We start from the raw sequence: 18,228 nt of genomic DNA, 5'->3' as shown, positions 1-18,228 counted from the left end.
TCTGGTTTGCCGGTTGGTGGCAAGAATGAAATGAGTGGTAATGGGCAGCAGAGGACAATGAGAGGTAAGAATATTGGTGACTACATATTTCATGAGGTTTGTTAATGACACTCATTTTTGTAACTTTACTATAGATCTATCTCCTAATGACCCCTCCATGAAGAAGGCCCTTACACTTCAGCATTCACTTGAGTCTGTGTTGCTGAGGAAGTCTAAAGAAGGTGAGCAACTTCTGCTTAACGCTATTTGCTGTTTGTGTACGGCTCTGGTTCTTGACGACATTATGTGGTATTTACGTCTCCGATGCTTTGTCTGGCTCATGGTACTTTGATTTCATTCATTTTAATGTCTTCACTTCAGTCCAACAGGAAACTAATCAAGTGGAAGTGGCTGCATCAGCGGTCTACCTGCAAGCTGTTGAAAAGGCGCAGGGCGACAAGGGCAGCAGCAACACAGGCCAGAACGGCCCTCTAGACGATGGCGGCAAGGGCCAGAACGGCCCTCTGGACGACTACTCGGCAGGCGGCGACAACACTCTGGGCAATAGTTCCTCTTAAGACATTTTGGCTTTTACCTACTTTTAATCTCTGGTGTTAAATAAAACTGTCCCTGAAATTGCCGTTTCCCTGTTTGTCGTGTTGTTGTGCAAAACCAAAGAAGTAGACTTTGTGACTTGCAATGATTGGCCATGAACTTGTGTTGAATGGAATGGGCTCTGTGAATCCCAGGCAGTCTAGACTTATAGCAACTTACCTGGGGCTGACGAGTTCTCCAAAAGGCGGCTTGAGCCTAGTGTTGGACTGACACTAATACAGGAAGTAATGGGATCCCTTTTCTCGGTTCTACTTCAATTGCGATGCAGTGACTTAGCCTTATTAGCGTGCCTGATTTTGATAAATCTAGACTTAACGAATTCTTAAACTGCTTAATGACTGAGAAAGGAAGTGAGGGAAGGACACTCCCTTAACAACTTATTGTTTTTGTGGATGCCATCTAGAGAAACTATTGCTGGACAATTGACTTTAGGTGCTCCGGGCGAAATAAAGCTTTTTTTGGAGTTTAACATCAGGTGAAGTAACAGGCTTTGATGTCCTTAAGACCTGCTTGAAGTACAAGCTGGTTGGTTTCCTCTAGCTTGATCAATCGATACATTAGAGTAGCATCTGCATAACAATGAAAGTTGAGGTTCTGATAAGACTCAAAACAAGCATATACGGTAATTAAAATTGGAACCATGTGGCTATTTGTAGTCATCGAGAGTTCATTGTTCACCAACATGAACAGTCTTCATAACTATTTGCACTGCTACACTGAATCATTTCTCTCCATGCTTAGTTGTGATTTTAAATTGCTTAATGTATTTGATATGACTTTTTTTAGATGCGCTAAACTAGCTTTTTGAAAACAGTTTTTGACTACAGTTGAAACGGTTACCTAGTGGAGTGCATTCTGTCAGTATTGGTCCGATTAAAAGACAGTTCTGTGAAAAGGCTGTAAAATGTCTTAATACGATAAACCAGAACAAGGTCGAGGGTGACTAGAACAATGAGTAGGCATCTGGGATTTGAAAGCGGCCTATTAAATGTAAGAGTGAGGCACTGTGGGTGACTACTCCCAGGCGGCAACAACGGTACTCTGGGAGAAGCCTGCTATCCCAGCAGCAACAACGGCACAGTGGGCGATGATTACTACGAAGTTCAAAACGGCACTGTGGGCGATGACTCTGCAGGCCAAAACGGCACTGATGGGGGCGATCCCTCGGCAGGCCAAACCAGCACAGCGAGAGACGACTACACTGGCGCCAGCAGCGTCACTCTGGGCAATGACAGCTACCCCGGCGGAAGCAACGGCACTCTGGGCGAGACCACTTCTACTGACGGGTATTGTCCACTAAGTGGGTTGAGTTTTGAGGAAAATCGAAATAGTTCATTCTAAATCTGCTTGTACCTACTTTAATCTCTGCTGTTAAATAAAACTGACACTGTCAGTGAAATGTTTCCATGTTTGTGTGCAAAACTGAACACTTGTTGAATGCTAGCGGGCCTTTTTGTATCCTAGGCCCAGCAATTTACCCAGGAGCTGCTCAGGGCTGTCTAAAATGATCAAAGAGGCATCTTGAGCCTAGTCTTAAATGATGAGGTGACTTTCTGCCCCCTGGACGCAAAATACAGGAGTAATATGATTCCTTTTCTCAGTTCCCATTACATTGCGCTAACTTAAGACTCAGAGCAGCCTGAACTTCATTGGTCTAGAAATAAAATTCTTAAATATCTAATTTTTTATTATGTAGGTGAGAAAAGGCAGTGTTAAGCTTTATCAGGGACACATCCACTTTTTTTCTTTTCTTACAGTAAAGCTGGAGACAAGAGCAATCCATACCTTAAACAATTCATACATTAAACAATTGACTTTGACGGTGCTCTGGGCCAAAAATACTCGTAAAGGTATTGAACCGCAATACCAATTTGTAGTTCAATATTCCATATTTAATGCAAATATATTATACGCAGGTATTCTATTTAACATTTACTAGTACATTCCGTTATTTTCAAAACAAATATTGACATCTTTTTTTGGGGGATCAAGGAGGGACGCTTTAGGTGGGGCTACTCTATTGGCCCTCTACTGGCCAGCTGCCTGTCTCACTTTTCTCTTTCACGTTTTTTGTTGGTTGATCATTAGTAATGTTGAGCAGGTGCCTTCAAACAACCCCTCAGTGGTACCATGCAAAATTAAAAGTAAGATTAACCAAATTAGGTACACTGATTAATATCTATTCTACCAAGGACACAGACGCAGTCAGAAAAGTCAAACTTATAATAAAAGTGCAAGTCATTTTCATCACTGTCTTTAGTTGAGAACAAAATGATCTAGAACAAACATCCGTTTTGCACCAGAGATCCAGGTGCTGTGTTACCCACAGAGAGAAAGCAGTCAAAGATAAATACAACAGCCAAGGGCAGACAAACCTCTCATGATTGGGCCGTGTGTTGCATCCCTTATTTCATGATAACAACCTAAGCAGGTAGAGGATAACATACGCAGAGTGCTAAAGAATGATCGACTTTGAGTATACCACCCAGGTTCTGAATGGCTACAATAAATAGAATTATACTGTGATTAACTTCACCTAAGTTTGATTTAGTAGATATATAAACCATGCACACAGGTTGAAATAATTAGTCTGTGCTGTGTGTGACATGAGAAACATCAAGACCGACAAGATAACCTGTTTTTTTCATCTCCATCAGTACTATTAGAAGAAAATATCTTTATCTTATGCTAGAAAGCGATTTAATTAGGTATATTCTATTTTAACCGCAGATGACATGCATTTAGCTAGTTGACGTCAAATGACCTGACATATTTTCAGTCAGTGGTTTTGGGATTTCACAGAAAAGGGGGAGGGTTTTCTTACAAAAGGAAAAACCGATAATTTGGCGGAAATCATTTTTCTTTCATGCCTTAAGTAGTTTTACAGTGAATTGACACACCTGAGAGGTTTGTGTAAACTAATATGATGAAGTACTGTAAGTCACCAATTACAAAAGACAGGTGTTGATTTTGGTCCATTACTGCTTCATATTTTGCTACATTGAATTGAATCACTCAATATATATGAGAATTAAAGGGTAATCTGGAGATACGGTATTGTACTTATAAGAGTGTAAAATAGTAATGTTTCAAATGCTAAATCAAAGCATCATTGACTCTAAGTCAATGCTTTCAGATGTAGTATAGTTTCAGGCTGGTTTTGTGTATTTGTAACTATTCATGGATACACTTTGTGTAAAATTGATACAAGTTACCTGTAGAGGTTCAAAGATGTTTCTAAGTAAAAATCCATGGAGCTAACATTAGCAACACGTTAGCACATCAGTAACTAGCATTAGCCCTTCTGTACTTTGTTGTTCACTGAAGATGCTGCTACTGCTACCCCTAGAATCTACCCAGCTCAGCAGATGACGATTTGTTGGTTCCTTTTTTTCACTGTGATCTGTATGCTTTAGCTTGTACCGTATCCTTTTCTTTGTGATCCTGGATAGATCCTTCACATGCCTTGTTGTCTGCTTCTTTCTCGTACCCTTTTTTCCAGTTTTTTCTTTTGGGAGTGCAGTTAGTGACACTGTGGGCTCCGACGTCGAAACAGTGTAGCAATGGGGGTGGAAAATACCAATGGGTCGGTACTTATCATGGCCTGAACAGTTCTTATAAAAAAGTAAAATATCATTGACATATAATTTATGAATAAGTAGACATTGACGTTGCCAGTCCCCTCATGAGTAATAACGTGGACCTTGAATGTAAATTTGTTATATTACATTACAACATGTTATACAATAGATTCTATTTGTTGATCCTTGGCTTTATTTGTATTCTAAGTAACATCTTTCTCATTTAAAGAACATAGAAAACCAAACCAAGTCATGTTTTTTGGCTGACAGGCAGTTCTATCTCTGGCCAGTAAATTATTCATAGCTGTGGAGACTCAATCACAGGGTATGAAATCTGGCTTTACTCCACTGCAAATATGCATAACCAGTTTGGATTCCACATGTCTCTATATACAGTGTATATGGGCACAAAGCCAGTTATCTACATCTAAAAAAGCAATTAACCAACTCTAGACCCCCTGGTGGGATCTGTGTAAATTTCTCCCAACTCCTGCATGCAAAAGCTCTCAAACAACATTTTTTGAGAGGATAGACGGGTTACATAATGCATCAACGAGGCAAACCTTGCAGCTCGTCTCCTGCTGGTCCAGGTGTTAACTCAATAACGATGTAACAGCTTGGTTTCTACTCGTTCCACACAGAATTGAATCCATAGCATGATTAAACTGGACTGGACAGTGTTCTGAGAAAACACTGTCTTGACAGTGTTTTGTTGAGATATTTGAGCATAATATTGTCAAATAGCGGTATAGACATGTAAAGAAATTCAAATAAGTAAAGATTAACTAGATCAGTAACTTCTATAAGGAAATGGATGTCTTTCTCTCCATTATGAATTAACTTGAAATATTATTTTTTACAACTCTTAAAGCTACACTCAGATGTGTGCATAATGTAAAGCAGTTGTTTATCTGAAAAAACACCAAAACCTGGGAAGTTTGGGGCTATGGCATGTCTGGGTTACTAGATACAAAAATTCAAGCGGAAAGAATATTTCCGTTTGTTTATGTGTCAAAAAAAGAAAAATCTTTTTTTTTAGTTTTGCAAATCAAACCACTGATACTTCTATAATATTGCCTTTAACTCACACTTACGTCAGCTTTACCCGGCTGTTGAGAACGCATAAAGTTAAAACAATTTCTATGTGAGACACTGATCTTTCTCCTCATGCCACGGGAAGTTCTGGGAGTGACAATTAAATGCAGACTTGCAGGTGTTTGATTGGCAAGCCGTCTAAACCAGCAGCTGGTTTGGTGCTTTTGAAGTTCTTGATGGTCCACATGCATTGAAATGCGAATACAGAAGTGCGTTCAACCTGCATCTTCTCTTCCAGTTCCATGTGTGATGAGAAGGAGTTTGTTGTACTTGTGTCCTTCAAAAAGCCTCTTCCTTTCCTTTTTTCCTCTTCCAGCACATCTCAGCCACATCTATCAGGGAGACACAGAACAGGCTATTAGTGGTGTAGTCGTAAATCCTCAAAACACACACCTACACACACCTACACATCAACATCCTGTTCACAAAGCATGTTCTCATTGGATACCACATGTAAAAATAGCAAAGAAGGTAGTTATCAGTTCTTATGTGCATTCACAAAGGTTAGCTATTTTTGGAATTTTGGAACACGTACAAACACAAACACACACAGCCTTCAATTTTCAATCATCATTGCATGATTTGAAGAGCTTAGTTAACAAGATTGCTTGTTAGTATGACATTAAATGTGAACATTGCCCGTGGTGTCTTTGATTGTATTGCCATCAAGATGTCAATGTCGCACCAAAACACAGTTTATAATCATAAATTATGTTTGACCGCTTCTGTGGAACGAGCTCTTTCTGGGATGAAGTCTATGCAGCTGTACATCATATTTGTAACAACTCAGAGGTCCTGACATGCATTGGATTAACAGAAGAAAATAATTTTAGTTGTTGGATCTGAATGGTGGCCAATTGAATAATATATCTAGTTGATCTCTTTTGGATTCTACATATGTTGTTGTTATTACACGAACAATTGCGGTTAAGGCCATAGTACTGAAATGGAGACTGGCAGAACTTGAGAATGGAAACAAAAATCAAGCAAAAGCAGAATACAGAGAGAGTGTGACACAGCTAGAGTGCTGGAAACAAATGATTTCACTGGGGATTTTTCATTAAGTAATCAATTCATCTTCAACACAAGACGCGTTGCGGAGGCAATACAATACCTCCAGCATGAGTGAGCTTCTCACCCAATCTCTGAGAGAGATGCCAGCCACCCTCCTCAGGAAAACCTTTTCGGCGCCCTGTACCCTCCGATGGTCCCACAAATCCACAAAAAGCGTGTTTGAAAGAGGAATTGTTTTCAAAAGTGTTATTGAAAGGCTAATATTCATACATTTTTCCACGATTGACATGAATAAACCGTGAGATTGGAATGCCCAGTCTAATTCAATTAGTCAACTATTTGGGGTCACTCCAAGAAAGCGTATCTGTTGTTTTTATTCTTTTATGCGTTTAACTCAAAATGCTGAACTGTAGTTAGTTAGATTTTTTCAGATCAGCTCCTATTTGTGACTTTGAGTTACTGGATTGAAAAAGCACTCTTTTCTGACCAGCTGTGTAACCTCTCTTTTTCTTTCCATTTTTCCTACAACTTTTGCGTGTAACATTATTTGGAAAGGAATTGTCTAAAAGCTGCTTCTCATTCTTAAGCTGCAGCATCACCACTCTCTCCTTGCAGCATAAGCAGCTAAGAAGCTCCCACCTCAAGCTCTTCTCCCAGCTTTTTTCTACACAACTCTATCTGCAATTTAAAACTCCCTTTCAGCTTCTTCAAATCACATGGAAGTGGGTCGGATGCAGATTCATTCACTCAGTGGATATTTCTCTGCTTTACAAGATTTTTGACTGCACAGGCAGTAAATAAACAATTCACTTGTGCTTACATGACAAAAAAGTCATAGATATAGAACGCACAATATGTCATGCATATAGGTCCCCGTTTTCCCAGCAGCTATTATAAGATCAACAAATGAACAGTTTTCAATCGCAGCAACCTTGAGATGACACCATGAGACAGTTATTATTTGGAGTATTGCTTCTGGATACATTTAGGACCCGTCTTTCCCTTCAGTCAACCTATTGTTTTATACTTTACAATACAGCTTTGTTGCCTAAAAAAATTGGTTGCAAGTAATCAATCATGTTTTGGGGTGAAACCTAAATCTTGACGGCGGATGCCCCTTGTGGGCAGATCATGGTCAAGTGGGTTTTTCATTTTGTTTCAATATAAACAGTTTTAATCGTGTGTTTAAAAACTGTGTTTAAAACTGACTGTAACCCAGAAGAAAATGTGTGGCACTTGAAACGTAATTTAGAATACACTTCATTGTGCATTGTGTGGGTCCATCATTGTGTCGGGGAAAGGCTTCTTCCTTCAGTTAGTGGGCTAAATAAAATACGAATGCAATAAAGCAAACCTCAGGTGTATGGTTTGGTTTGTGAAGTGCTGTAGGTATGAAGTAATGAATTATTCCAGAACTTGTTGTTTTTTGAATTATCCATAATCTTGATCATCAGGACATAATAATAATAATAAATAATTTAAATCCCTGATACAATTTTTTTTAACATAGTATGGTATAGAGTACCAATGGGATGGCCAATGAAGCTGTGAATGTATTGTATAATACCTACTTTTTCAATACCCATTTCAATTCTGACTCAATATCCTCCTTCTTTAGTTGAATAAATACACCTATAATACAGTTTTAGACTGAAAAAAAGAATGAGAAAATACCAGTATTTTCTAAATTGTACCAATTAACATTGTTATTAACGTTACCTTATTTATAAAACCTCTAGTAAAACCGAGTCATAAAATTAAAAGGGGGTCTTCCAAGGGGGTTATGTACTGGAGTATTTCCCGGCTGGGAGTGAGGTAGCCAGAAGATATTCCAGAGAGTTACTGCTAGAGGTAGAGAAACAGTGCGGCATCCTGTTCACAGGCGTGTTAAGGGAGCTGGATTGAGCTGCCACTCAACCTTTTTGTTGTCACTCCCTCACAGCCCAAAACTGCTTTTACATGAGTGACACATGGGCGTACTACGAAGAACGGGATCAAACCAAAGATTTCAGCCAGTCACTTGACAATTGTTCAAGCCCAAAAGGTTTTGTAGCTACAGTACCAGTTTGTCCAAACCTTTGACTGGTACTGAATGCATAATGCAAATTAGGTAATTGTCACCAGGGGAACATTGTGGTTTCTGTAAATTATTGGTTTGTTATATTTTAGCATGGTTTGGTTTTGCATTTTAGCATGGCTTGTTTTTACATTTTAGCATGGTTTGTTTTATTACATTTTAGCATGGTTTGTTTTATTACATATTTACTTATTAATCCACCTTTCAGTAAACTACATGCACCTGGAGGGACTAATCAATTACAGAGAGCCCTGGCCAACCGCATTACACAATGAAAGGACCTCCCCTCTCTAATTAACACAGCTGCTATAAAGGACACTAAGCACGGCATGAGAGGGGAAGGAGAAGCCACAGTGAAATCAAGCGAAAGGACGGCAAGACAGCGGACGAGCAGGCGGGGTGCAAACGAGGAGAGGAACGAGATGGACTGGACACCTCACTTAGGAAAGGAACGGAACAGGAAACTAGAAGAAAGGACAGCAGCAGTGGCTGGTCGAATTCTTAATCTTTTTTAGCACTTTGTTCCAGCTGGACTTTTAATACAATTGTAGTTATTTATGGGTTTTTAGTTAATAATAAAATCCTCCTTTTAAACCACGCTTTTAAGTCTTGTGATCCATGCTGTTCTTCCTCTGGTGAAAAATAACCTGTTTTTATGGAGACCTAGACTCCGCAACTAGGTGGCGTTGCTGGTACCTTTTTTTTTTAATGAATTTATCTTATTTTTTATTAGATTTTAAGCCCCCCGCCTCACAGGGCTGACATAATCAGCTAAATACACAATTATTTTGATGAGTTTTCATTCGAATTCACTTTTTGGGAATCATGATTGTCCAAAACAATTGCGCTACAGTCCGTCAAGGATATTTTGATAAATCTCAGTCTGGACCAAAGCATCTGGCACGCCTTACAAATCATAAGCTTAGAAAATGATGAAATCTATTTTATATGCAAGATGTCCTATAGTCTAGAACAGCGATTCCCAAAGTGTGGGCCGCGAAGGTACTGCAGGTGGGCCGCGAGAGGTCATTTACAATAAACAAATAAAACGTTTTTAATTTTTAATTTTGAAAAGTTTGAAATTAATATAAAAATATGTATGATGCAGCACATTAGTTATGTGAAACATTAATTGATGAAGCACAAACAATTTAAACGAACAGATTGGTTAATCGGTTGATCCATACTGGTTGTACACGGCGCTCAAGGCGCTCTGCCAAACATGCCAAAACTCTGTCTACGACGGCGAGATGCTGAGCGGCGCTCAAGCGCGTGAGATATGGAGCTTGTTTCAGGTCGCGTAGGAGAAACAAAGCTGTCGTTCTCGCCGAGCACTTCATGAGATTAAAGAGCGAGAGACGGTGCCCTTTTCTCTACAGTAGCTGAAACATCTTAACGGGGAAAATGAGTTATTCTAAAAGCAGCCGAAGATTTAAAGCGTGGATGGCGAGGGGGGCGGCGGGAGCGGACGCACCTCGCAGCATTGATCGGACCCTGAAAGCACCGTCTCCACCCCCCCATCCACCCGCCCCGACGCCAAACGTTTGACTGCTATGGCGGCAAATCACCAGCCGGTCTGCGAGCTGGACGCTTTGGTCTTAATGTGCCGGTAATGATTGTAAATGATGGCTGTAGCTGGTTGTCATCTACGCTCCACTACTACATAAAGGTGTCGTTTGTGTTTTGACAACATTTTATCTCAGAATTTTGACTTTCTGTCCCCTTTCTTTAATGCGGAAATTGGCTTCTATAGTTGTGTGAATGCATCGCTCCAGCCAATCCAAAGACGCGGTTTGTAATCAGGCGTAGAGACCATGGTGATTGGCTCCGCCTCTTTACTGTCTGAAAGAACAACAGTGAGCACGTAGAAAACACCTTCGAGCGCGAGCAGCGATTCTCCTCGCGAGCAACGAAGTTCACGTTTCGCAAGCGAGCAAATACCTCGATCGAGATGGACTTTTGCTGGCGGATGTTTGATTTACGCGCGCGCATCAACCTGATTTTTGACAGTGATTTGCGCTGATAGACTGCAGTATCTTATGCGCCTTATTGTGCGGAAAACACAGCACATGAGCTCCGGAGAAAATGGTATACAAAACATACATTGTCGGTTAATACAATTATTTAATTCTTAAGGTCATTTAATCATCCCTAGTTTATGTTTTGATCAGAGTTGTGATTAAAGGTTTGGGTGGGCTGCAAAAGATTTTCAGATTTCAAAGTGGGCCGCGGCATTCTTGAGTTTGGGAACTGCTGGTCTAGAATAACTAGACCCCACATAAGAGACTTCTTCTTTTCACTGTTGCTGATAGCAACACTGAACTTACATATGTCTATAGGCCTACTGTGTACGTGTAGAAGTGTCGGCTAGCTTGAGCAGATGTTGTGACGAGTCACTCTTTCCACATCAAATTTATAGGCCTCTTTCACTAGAACATCCAGCACACCCAGCCAGTAAATGTGGAGGCTTTGTCTTTAAATTATAGCCAATATACAGCAACACACAAAAAACTTTGCAAAAGGGGCACCTGTCTTTTTTCCCACCACTTGTATAACCCACACCATTTATTGATTTTTTTGCACTTTCTGTCACCTTCCCAAATCCAATTATCTATATCCGTTTAACTAGCCCGAATGGTTGCAATAGGAAGTGCAGTTTACATATTTACATAAATGGCAGGATTACGATCTAATCCGATGCGGAAACAATTCCTGCAAAACCTGAAAAACCTTGAGGAACGGGTATCTAATTGATCCTTGATTCAGTGATATTAGCCCTGCACACAGGGTCGCGGGGGGGCTGGAGTCTGTCCCAGCCAACTTCGGGCGAGAGGCGGGGTTCACCCTGGACTGGTCGCCAGCCAATCGCAGGGCTAACACAGAGACAAACGACCATTCACATTCACACACCTACGGGCAATTTAGAGTCCCGAATTAACCTGATCCCCAGAGCATAACTTTCCTAACAGGGGAGTGAAAGCTTTTATTGTGATCTCTTTCCAAAATTCTGCAACACATTCAAACTGGCTGGCAGCCAGTTTGAATTTGAAAAATGTCTTCAGAGGTGGAGAGCAGAGAGTTAAATCTTGTGCGCGAGGGAGTATGTTTGGGCCTGGGTGTTATAAAGTGTCTCGGTTGAAAGTTTCTGTTCCAGTTCTTGCACCCGGAGGTCTCCTTTGTCAGTGTCCTGTGGCTTCTAACGGCTGCTGCTTCTTGCTAGTTTGCGCGCTGGCAGGACATTTAGACATGGCTTATCCCACCTGGCTTGACACACACTGGTCGGTTCTTATCTTCGGCTTGCAGCCCTGCAGGCCTCTTACACCATACAATTACAGCAATGCACACAGACCACTAATATTGACACTATGTCAATATTGAATTCACAAGACATGCGGCTCTGTTTACACATGTGTGCTTTAACTCAGAATGGGATTTTTTTTTAATTACCTTCATTGATATCATATATAGAAATCATCCGCTGCATTAATACTATGCCAACCAAATAATTCCAGTCAAAGCATTGGACTAGCAATTCCCTTAAATCTCTCATTCATTGACCTATTTTAGACTGACTTCTGTATTAAAACAATTTGAGTTTGTTTGGCTGCTTCTTTACACTAATTGCTCTTCTGTTCAATTCCAGAAGAATTCAACTGCACTTGGCATTACCACAGTGAACAAGGGTGTTGCCAAATGTGCTCGTTTGAGGTTGCCAGGTTTTCCATGAGACTCCATGTCTCAAACTAGAGGGTTATAACGTAACCCTCTAGTTTGAGACCCTTTTGACATGTCCACATCTGCCTGTGTGCTTTTATGGAGTGCCACAGTATAGCTGAGGGTTTTGGAGAACAAAATGGGGTAGGAAAAGGTTGGGGGAAAAACTTCCTTTTAAAGTGATATTGAGAGGAAAATGTAATGATGCCAGCATCACAGGAGGACGAGCCGGCACTGAGGATTGTTCCATTCAGGGAATGTCAAAGAGAGGGAAAGAGAAGCCCTCGACATTGTCAACAGGGGCAACCCTTTGATCCTCTCGCATATTGAAATGTGACATCCTCAAACAATGCCACAGCAAAAGGGAATCTCATAACAGATCTGCCTGTATGAATTCAAAAAAGTATACTTTGTTTTTGCGCCTATGATTTAGAGGTCCGTGAGCACCACTCAGAGTCAAATAAACCTTGCAGACGCTAGCTCAATAATTGACAGACCTTTATTATTTAATTTATAAACTGTACATCTTCTTATCATTTTGATGTTTGTGAAATTGAAAACAGAAATTGAAACAATAGGAAACACACTCGTCTTTTTGTGAAGATTTATTGTTGATTTTAATGTTGTAATGTGACTAAGAAGTAGCGTGTCATAATGTCAGCAAAACGATTTATAAATGTCAGTAATCTACTTAAAGCAAACTAAGTTAAGGTTAGCTTTTATTATAGCTACCTAAACAAGACAACATTAAGCTCTATTGACATGGGGGGAACTGAAAGTGTAAAGATTTGCACTTTGTATTGTGTTGGAGTGTACTATTTAATGGTGGCATTGTAACACATTGTTTATTACTGGCAGCTGTCAGTCACACTTTATCAACCCCTTTGCCTCCCACCCTCAAACCTCAGCCTTGTCCTCTGCCTTCCCCAACACCTCACACCCAAAAGTCACACAGTAGGCAATGAAGATTATGGCTTCCCTTTAAAGTATCGGATAGAATATCAATCTTGACCTCTCAACAACCTTGTTTGAAAGTAGGGGAGTATTTAAAAGATTAGCGGTACTGCTTTCACGTAACCAAAGGTCTACCAAATGTCGTGACTTTGCATGTAGTGCCTCTATTCCCAGGTATTTCCTGTGATTTGTCCTGCTTGCTCTTAAAAAATGTGATAAGCAAAGCTCAGATCCCTAAACTTGCATCAAAGCAAGCTAAGGGAACATGAACAATTCTTCTCCATCTACCATTTTCTACACCTGCTGAAAGAGTGTTCTCTACTTCCTTTATTACGATTAAATTTCAGGAGTTCAGACACTGGGTTTATTGGATCTCTTTCATCCCTTCCCCCTCTTTGCTCTATCGTACGATCTCCCATGCATGTCCATTTCATGGTTCTCCCCTTGGCTATTTGTGTCAAGGTGAAAGCATATAGCATGGATATCTTTACATTCTCGTGTCGCATTTCACTCCACCAAAAGCCAAGAGGGTTTGATCGTCTTTCAGAACAGGACAGACCTAATTTTTCAGGAATTGCACTCTGATTATTTTATTACACAGCCAACTGAGTGGCAACCCAATCATCTTGCAAATGTTGTAGTTTTGACTGTAGTTACTTTTTCCTCTGGGTTGTTTGATTCTCCTTGCAGCATGAGTACAGGGAGGCAGAAGGATCCGATGCAGCAGATGGTATCTGTAGCCGTGCTAGTTCTGCTGCTGGCTTTTGACAGGATTACTGTGCAATTGTTTCTATATCCTGTGAAGAAAATCCGAGTCAGATTTCAATATGAAACAGTATTGCGAGCGTGATTTACTCAATCTGTTTGTCGGCGTTTCATTTTGACTGGTCATGCTGTTTGAGATGTGGACAATTACTGATTCCTTGAGAAACAATCTCTGAAGAGGCAAATGTTGTGTACAGAAATTACTTTTATTCCGAACAAACTAACCTCCATTATGTATTGTGGAGTTATGCGCTGCTCTCACCTCTAGCATTTTTAATAATGCAATTGCAAGGGCCAATTCTGTTTTCAAGCAGAAATCATTTCTTGTTTGTGTCAGAGTAGCATTTTCCATTAGCCTACCCTATGCTCTAAAAGCTTAACATGAATAAAGCATAACTTGGTCTGGAAAGTAAGTAGTACATACAGGATAGAATGAAATGTATCCCAGAGTTTTGGCTGAAGGGCCTCTACCCTGTAAATTCACATATGGGGTTTAGTCAGTCTTTATATGTTAATATGTGTGTGTGTCATGGAAGACCATTTTGATGTTTTGTTTGCAGAAATAAATATCTGCAATAAATTGTTGTCCACAAAAACTTAATGACTTTACATTTTCTGAACATAACAATAACTTTTGCTTCCAGTTTTTTCAATTGCTAACAAGCATTGTTCAATACTCAAACCACATTTTAAAAACTCTTCACACACTCAGCGACCAACAGCGGAACCAACTGTGAATAATCTTTCATTGCTTTCAGACAAAATGAATTGCCACATTTTTCAAACTCCACAAACACGTTTGTCATTCATACTCCACAAACTGCAAACTGCAAAAAAAAAAAAATATATATATATATATATATATATATATATATAAATGGATAAAAATGGATAAAAGCACATTCAAATCAGAATGATGAAAAACATTTCTGAAGTAATTATTTTGAAATATAGAAAATCCTAGCAGAAAATCAAAGAATTATCAGCCCAAGCTAGCCCAGCAAAGCCAACCCAGGTATTCTGCTTTATTCTCATTACTATGTTTCAGTAAATGCGATACCTTGGAACTGATTTAGTTTGGAAATAAGGATGACAGAAGACAGGTCGGTGGGAAAAGAGGAGTGATATGAGGGAGAGTGTGTGGAGGGCAAAGGAGAGGAAGACCAAGAACGGTGATATCTGATAAAATAAATGTTGTAAAACATGATCTTACTTTGAGACACACTCTAAACCCAGATTTATTTCAAATTAAACTTTTCAGTACATATACTTTCATATTTTGCAAAACAACTGTGTCTTTACTAAATCCATTTAGTTTTTTGCACTAATGTATTCTAAATATTGAATGCACTGATGTTTAGCAGAGATAACTCGGTCAGTTAAGTTTCTGTAAGGGTTATGGGGTGACGATTGTAAAATGTTGCTCGTTCTAATATCCTGCGCAGTTCTGGTACATTTAGCATTATCATATGGAAAAAAAGCTTGACAATATTCATATGTCACTTTTTCAAACATTTAGAGAGAAATTCATGTGAATTCATGCAATAACCTTTCCAAGGATAATATTTGGCAGTAACACAAAGTTGTTAAATCATATAAATGTTAAATTTATATCTAAATGTTAAATGTAAATCTGCATGACATCAAAGTGGACAGTATGTGGCCCCCTAGTAGGACTGTTCCACCACCTGAGCAATGTTTTGAAAGAAAACACATTGGAATCTTAGAATGTAAAGTTGAATTTTGTTCCTTCCATACAATTTTCCTGAGACAATGCATTAAATCTCAAAATCAAATAGAGCAATTCTGTTACGGCTCGGCCAGCCAGAGAGTTACGCGCCTTGCGGCGGGGACGAGCCGCGCGTGCACCGGATCACACCTGAAGCCACTCTGCTCATGTCTGCAGCTCGTTGGCTCTTTCTTTGGAGAGTTAAGTTGGAGGACTCCCAATGGCTCGTCGCGAGTTCGTGCCCTGTTTGCGGAGATGGCGGTCGTTGTTTGGAGACTTCCCTGTGGATACCTGAGAGACTTTTCCTTTTTTTCGTTGAACTGTGAGTGCCCATGGACTAAGGGATTTTGAGTTGTTTCTTTTGTTTTCTCCTTTTCCCCTGTTTGTATATGCTTATGTATGTTGAACTGAAAATAGTTATTTCATTAAACTTAGACTAATAAAAAAAAAAAGATCGAGTAATGATTACTAATGTGGACTTGCGGTCTACAGCATCTATGTTAACACAACTTCCTCCATTTGTAAAAACTTAAATGGTTTGAGGCAACGAGTTTCCACGCAATTTTCTAGTAAAGTCAACTAGTTCGGGCTAACAGTGCAGTTGCGTCAATAGTACAAATTTTCCGACAAAAAAACAGGTGATACATATTACAGTACAATGCAAAAAACTAATTGGAGGAACATCATCCTGAGAGTGTTTTCTCATTTGGGTTTGTGCAGTTAGTCTAGGTATTTTACAATCTTCTGCAACAAAGCAACACATATTGAAATCAAGACAAATTAAGTGTGATGTGACTAGTCGCTGTGGAGAATATTAGTTTGTTAAGTATAGTCCTGAATGGGATCCTGTCTCATCCAGAGCGCTGGAAAGGATGAGTAGAAATTCCTTCATGCTGCAGGGGATCCTGCTCCCACGGCCGAGGGGAAAAGATACAAAGTCTGAATCGGTAACCAAAGGGAAATACGTTCTCGTTCCTCATTCCTGAGGCTTTAGCCTCATTGTTAACCCATTAGACGCAGAGCTCACCCTGTGCATCCCACCTCCAGATTGTGATAAATTGCTGCTACGTGCCCTGCTGTAAAGTCTGACAAGCTATTGAGTGCGCTCTTTTACCTCTTTCTCCTGGTCAGTCTTTCATGTATATTGATAAGACACTTCCCATTGTAGCCCTCAGGCTTTTACTTTTGGGATTGGTCTTCCCATCTGCCAGCTCCTTTCATTAATTCCTTCTTCCCCTTAATTGTAACAAAGACAATACGTTTTTTTCACACACACTGATTCTTGCAATGTATCTTTGCTGCCATGGTAATGGAAATTATGTATACAACCTTTCCAAGGACTCTGTCATAAAAGAAAATAGCTGCCCTCTATTTCTGCGGTATCTGCGAGGGACATTTTTCTGCTATCAACTAACAGCACAATTAACCATCTTGGTATACAAGCATGTGTGTACGTGGAGGTTTATGTATGTCTATCCCGAAATATGGGTCTTGTCTTTCTACAGGTGACCTTGCGCTTTTTTGAAATGGCACACAGTATGCTCCTCACTGATAACATTCCGACTGTGCCGTTGGATGGATTTAATCCTCATTGCCAACTTTCCAGCCTATAAAGGAAGGTAGAGGTTACTCGAGGGGAAGCTTCTGATAAATGGATTTATATACATGCATACAAGTCAATACAAGCTTGACTCTCAGTAGTGGCCACAATATTCAGGCAGTCATTGACCCTGTGTCAGGCCCTGATGCACTTCTGTAAATCATATGTCCACAGGGTTCTTGATGCCCAACCCCGGACTGCCCCAGCACATTCTTTCAAATATGTAGTCTCTCCTGTTCTGGTCGAGGTTATTCAAAGATAAAACAGACTCCCACTGTAGCCTTTTGAAAAGTGCAAAAAATGCAAGATATTATTGCTGCTAACATGCATTTTATGTTAAATATTACTTTAAAATGTAAATCAGGAACTTTTTAAGGAATTAACTTGGCTAACCGTATTCATATATTGCCATTGATGTGCATTCAGTTGAATGATTTGAAAAATTATTTCCAGGTAATTAAATTCCCCACATTAGCCTTTCTGCCAAAATGATGAAATACTGCTTCATGTTTAGGGAGCAGAGTGTACCTGATTTAATCAAACTGTGTATTTGTAATCAGGTTTAGGTTTATCCCTTTCATTGGAGTTCAAAGTTTGCGGTCAGTTTTATTACTATTCTCTTTGGATTCTCAACTATTTTCAGAGGAGACGATGGTCACGCATACCTGCACAGATGCACTGTAGCCTAATGTCTGTCACAACTGTATTGACTAGAACCCTCGGAGGAGAGGTAGTGACATTAATCATTAACATACCGAGTTATTAAAGGATAAAAGCCTGATGTCATTGAACTCAGCATCTTTGAAGTAGACTGTGCAGATGAAGAATTGCTCTATGCCTGTGAGACCCGGTGTCTGATGCCTGCAGAGGAAAAAGTCTGTCCAGGCTGTCCTGAAAGCAGCCTGGTTATGCCACCAGATCAATGCAAAGGGAATTGGGATGACCTTGAGAATATCACTGGATAGAGATTGCTTGTGACACTTCCTGTAGCGCAGTACAAAGTGTATCCTTTACTCCCTTATTCTCTCTACGATCAAAGATGTATTGGAAGTGTTGACAGGATTAAAACAGCCTATTGTAAGACCCTCAGTAGCTGTCAAAAGCT

The 18,228-nt window shown here is 39.9% G+C and overlaps 1 protein-coding gene across 5 annotated transcripts in view; it reads right to left on the bottom strand.

The window, feature by feature from the left end:
- Positions 1–2,832: 2,832 nt before the first annotated feature.
- Positions 2,833–18,228, bottom strand: part of uts2r (urotensin 2 receptor) — a 30,378-nt gene continuing 14,982 nt past the window's right edge. For 2 of the 5 annotated variants that reach the window (XR_005712276.2, XM_040176975.2), the window contains one exon: positions 2,833–5,602. The gene's annotated coding sequence lies outside the window, so the exon portion shown is untranslated. Of the gene's footprint in view, positions 5,603–12,558; positions 13,827–18,228 lie in introns of those variants that run through there. The other 3 variants (XR_005712277.2, XM_040176976.2, XR_013467675.1) reach the window with 2 other exon arrangements.

The sequence above is a fragment of the Gasterosteus aculeatus genome, chromosome 5 (assembly GCF_964276395.1).
Source record: "Gasterosteus aculeatus chromosome 5, fGasAcu3.hap1.1, whole genome shotgun sequence".
NCBI lineage: Eukaryota > Metazoa > Chordata > Actinopteri > Perciformes > Gasterosteidae > Gasterosteus > Gasterosteus aculeatus.
Note: the sequence above shows the minus strand (reverse complement) of the source record. Positions and strands in the feature narration are given on the sequence as shown.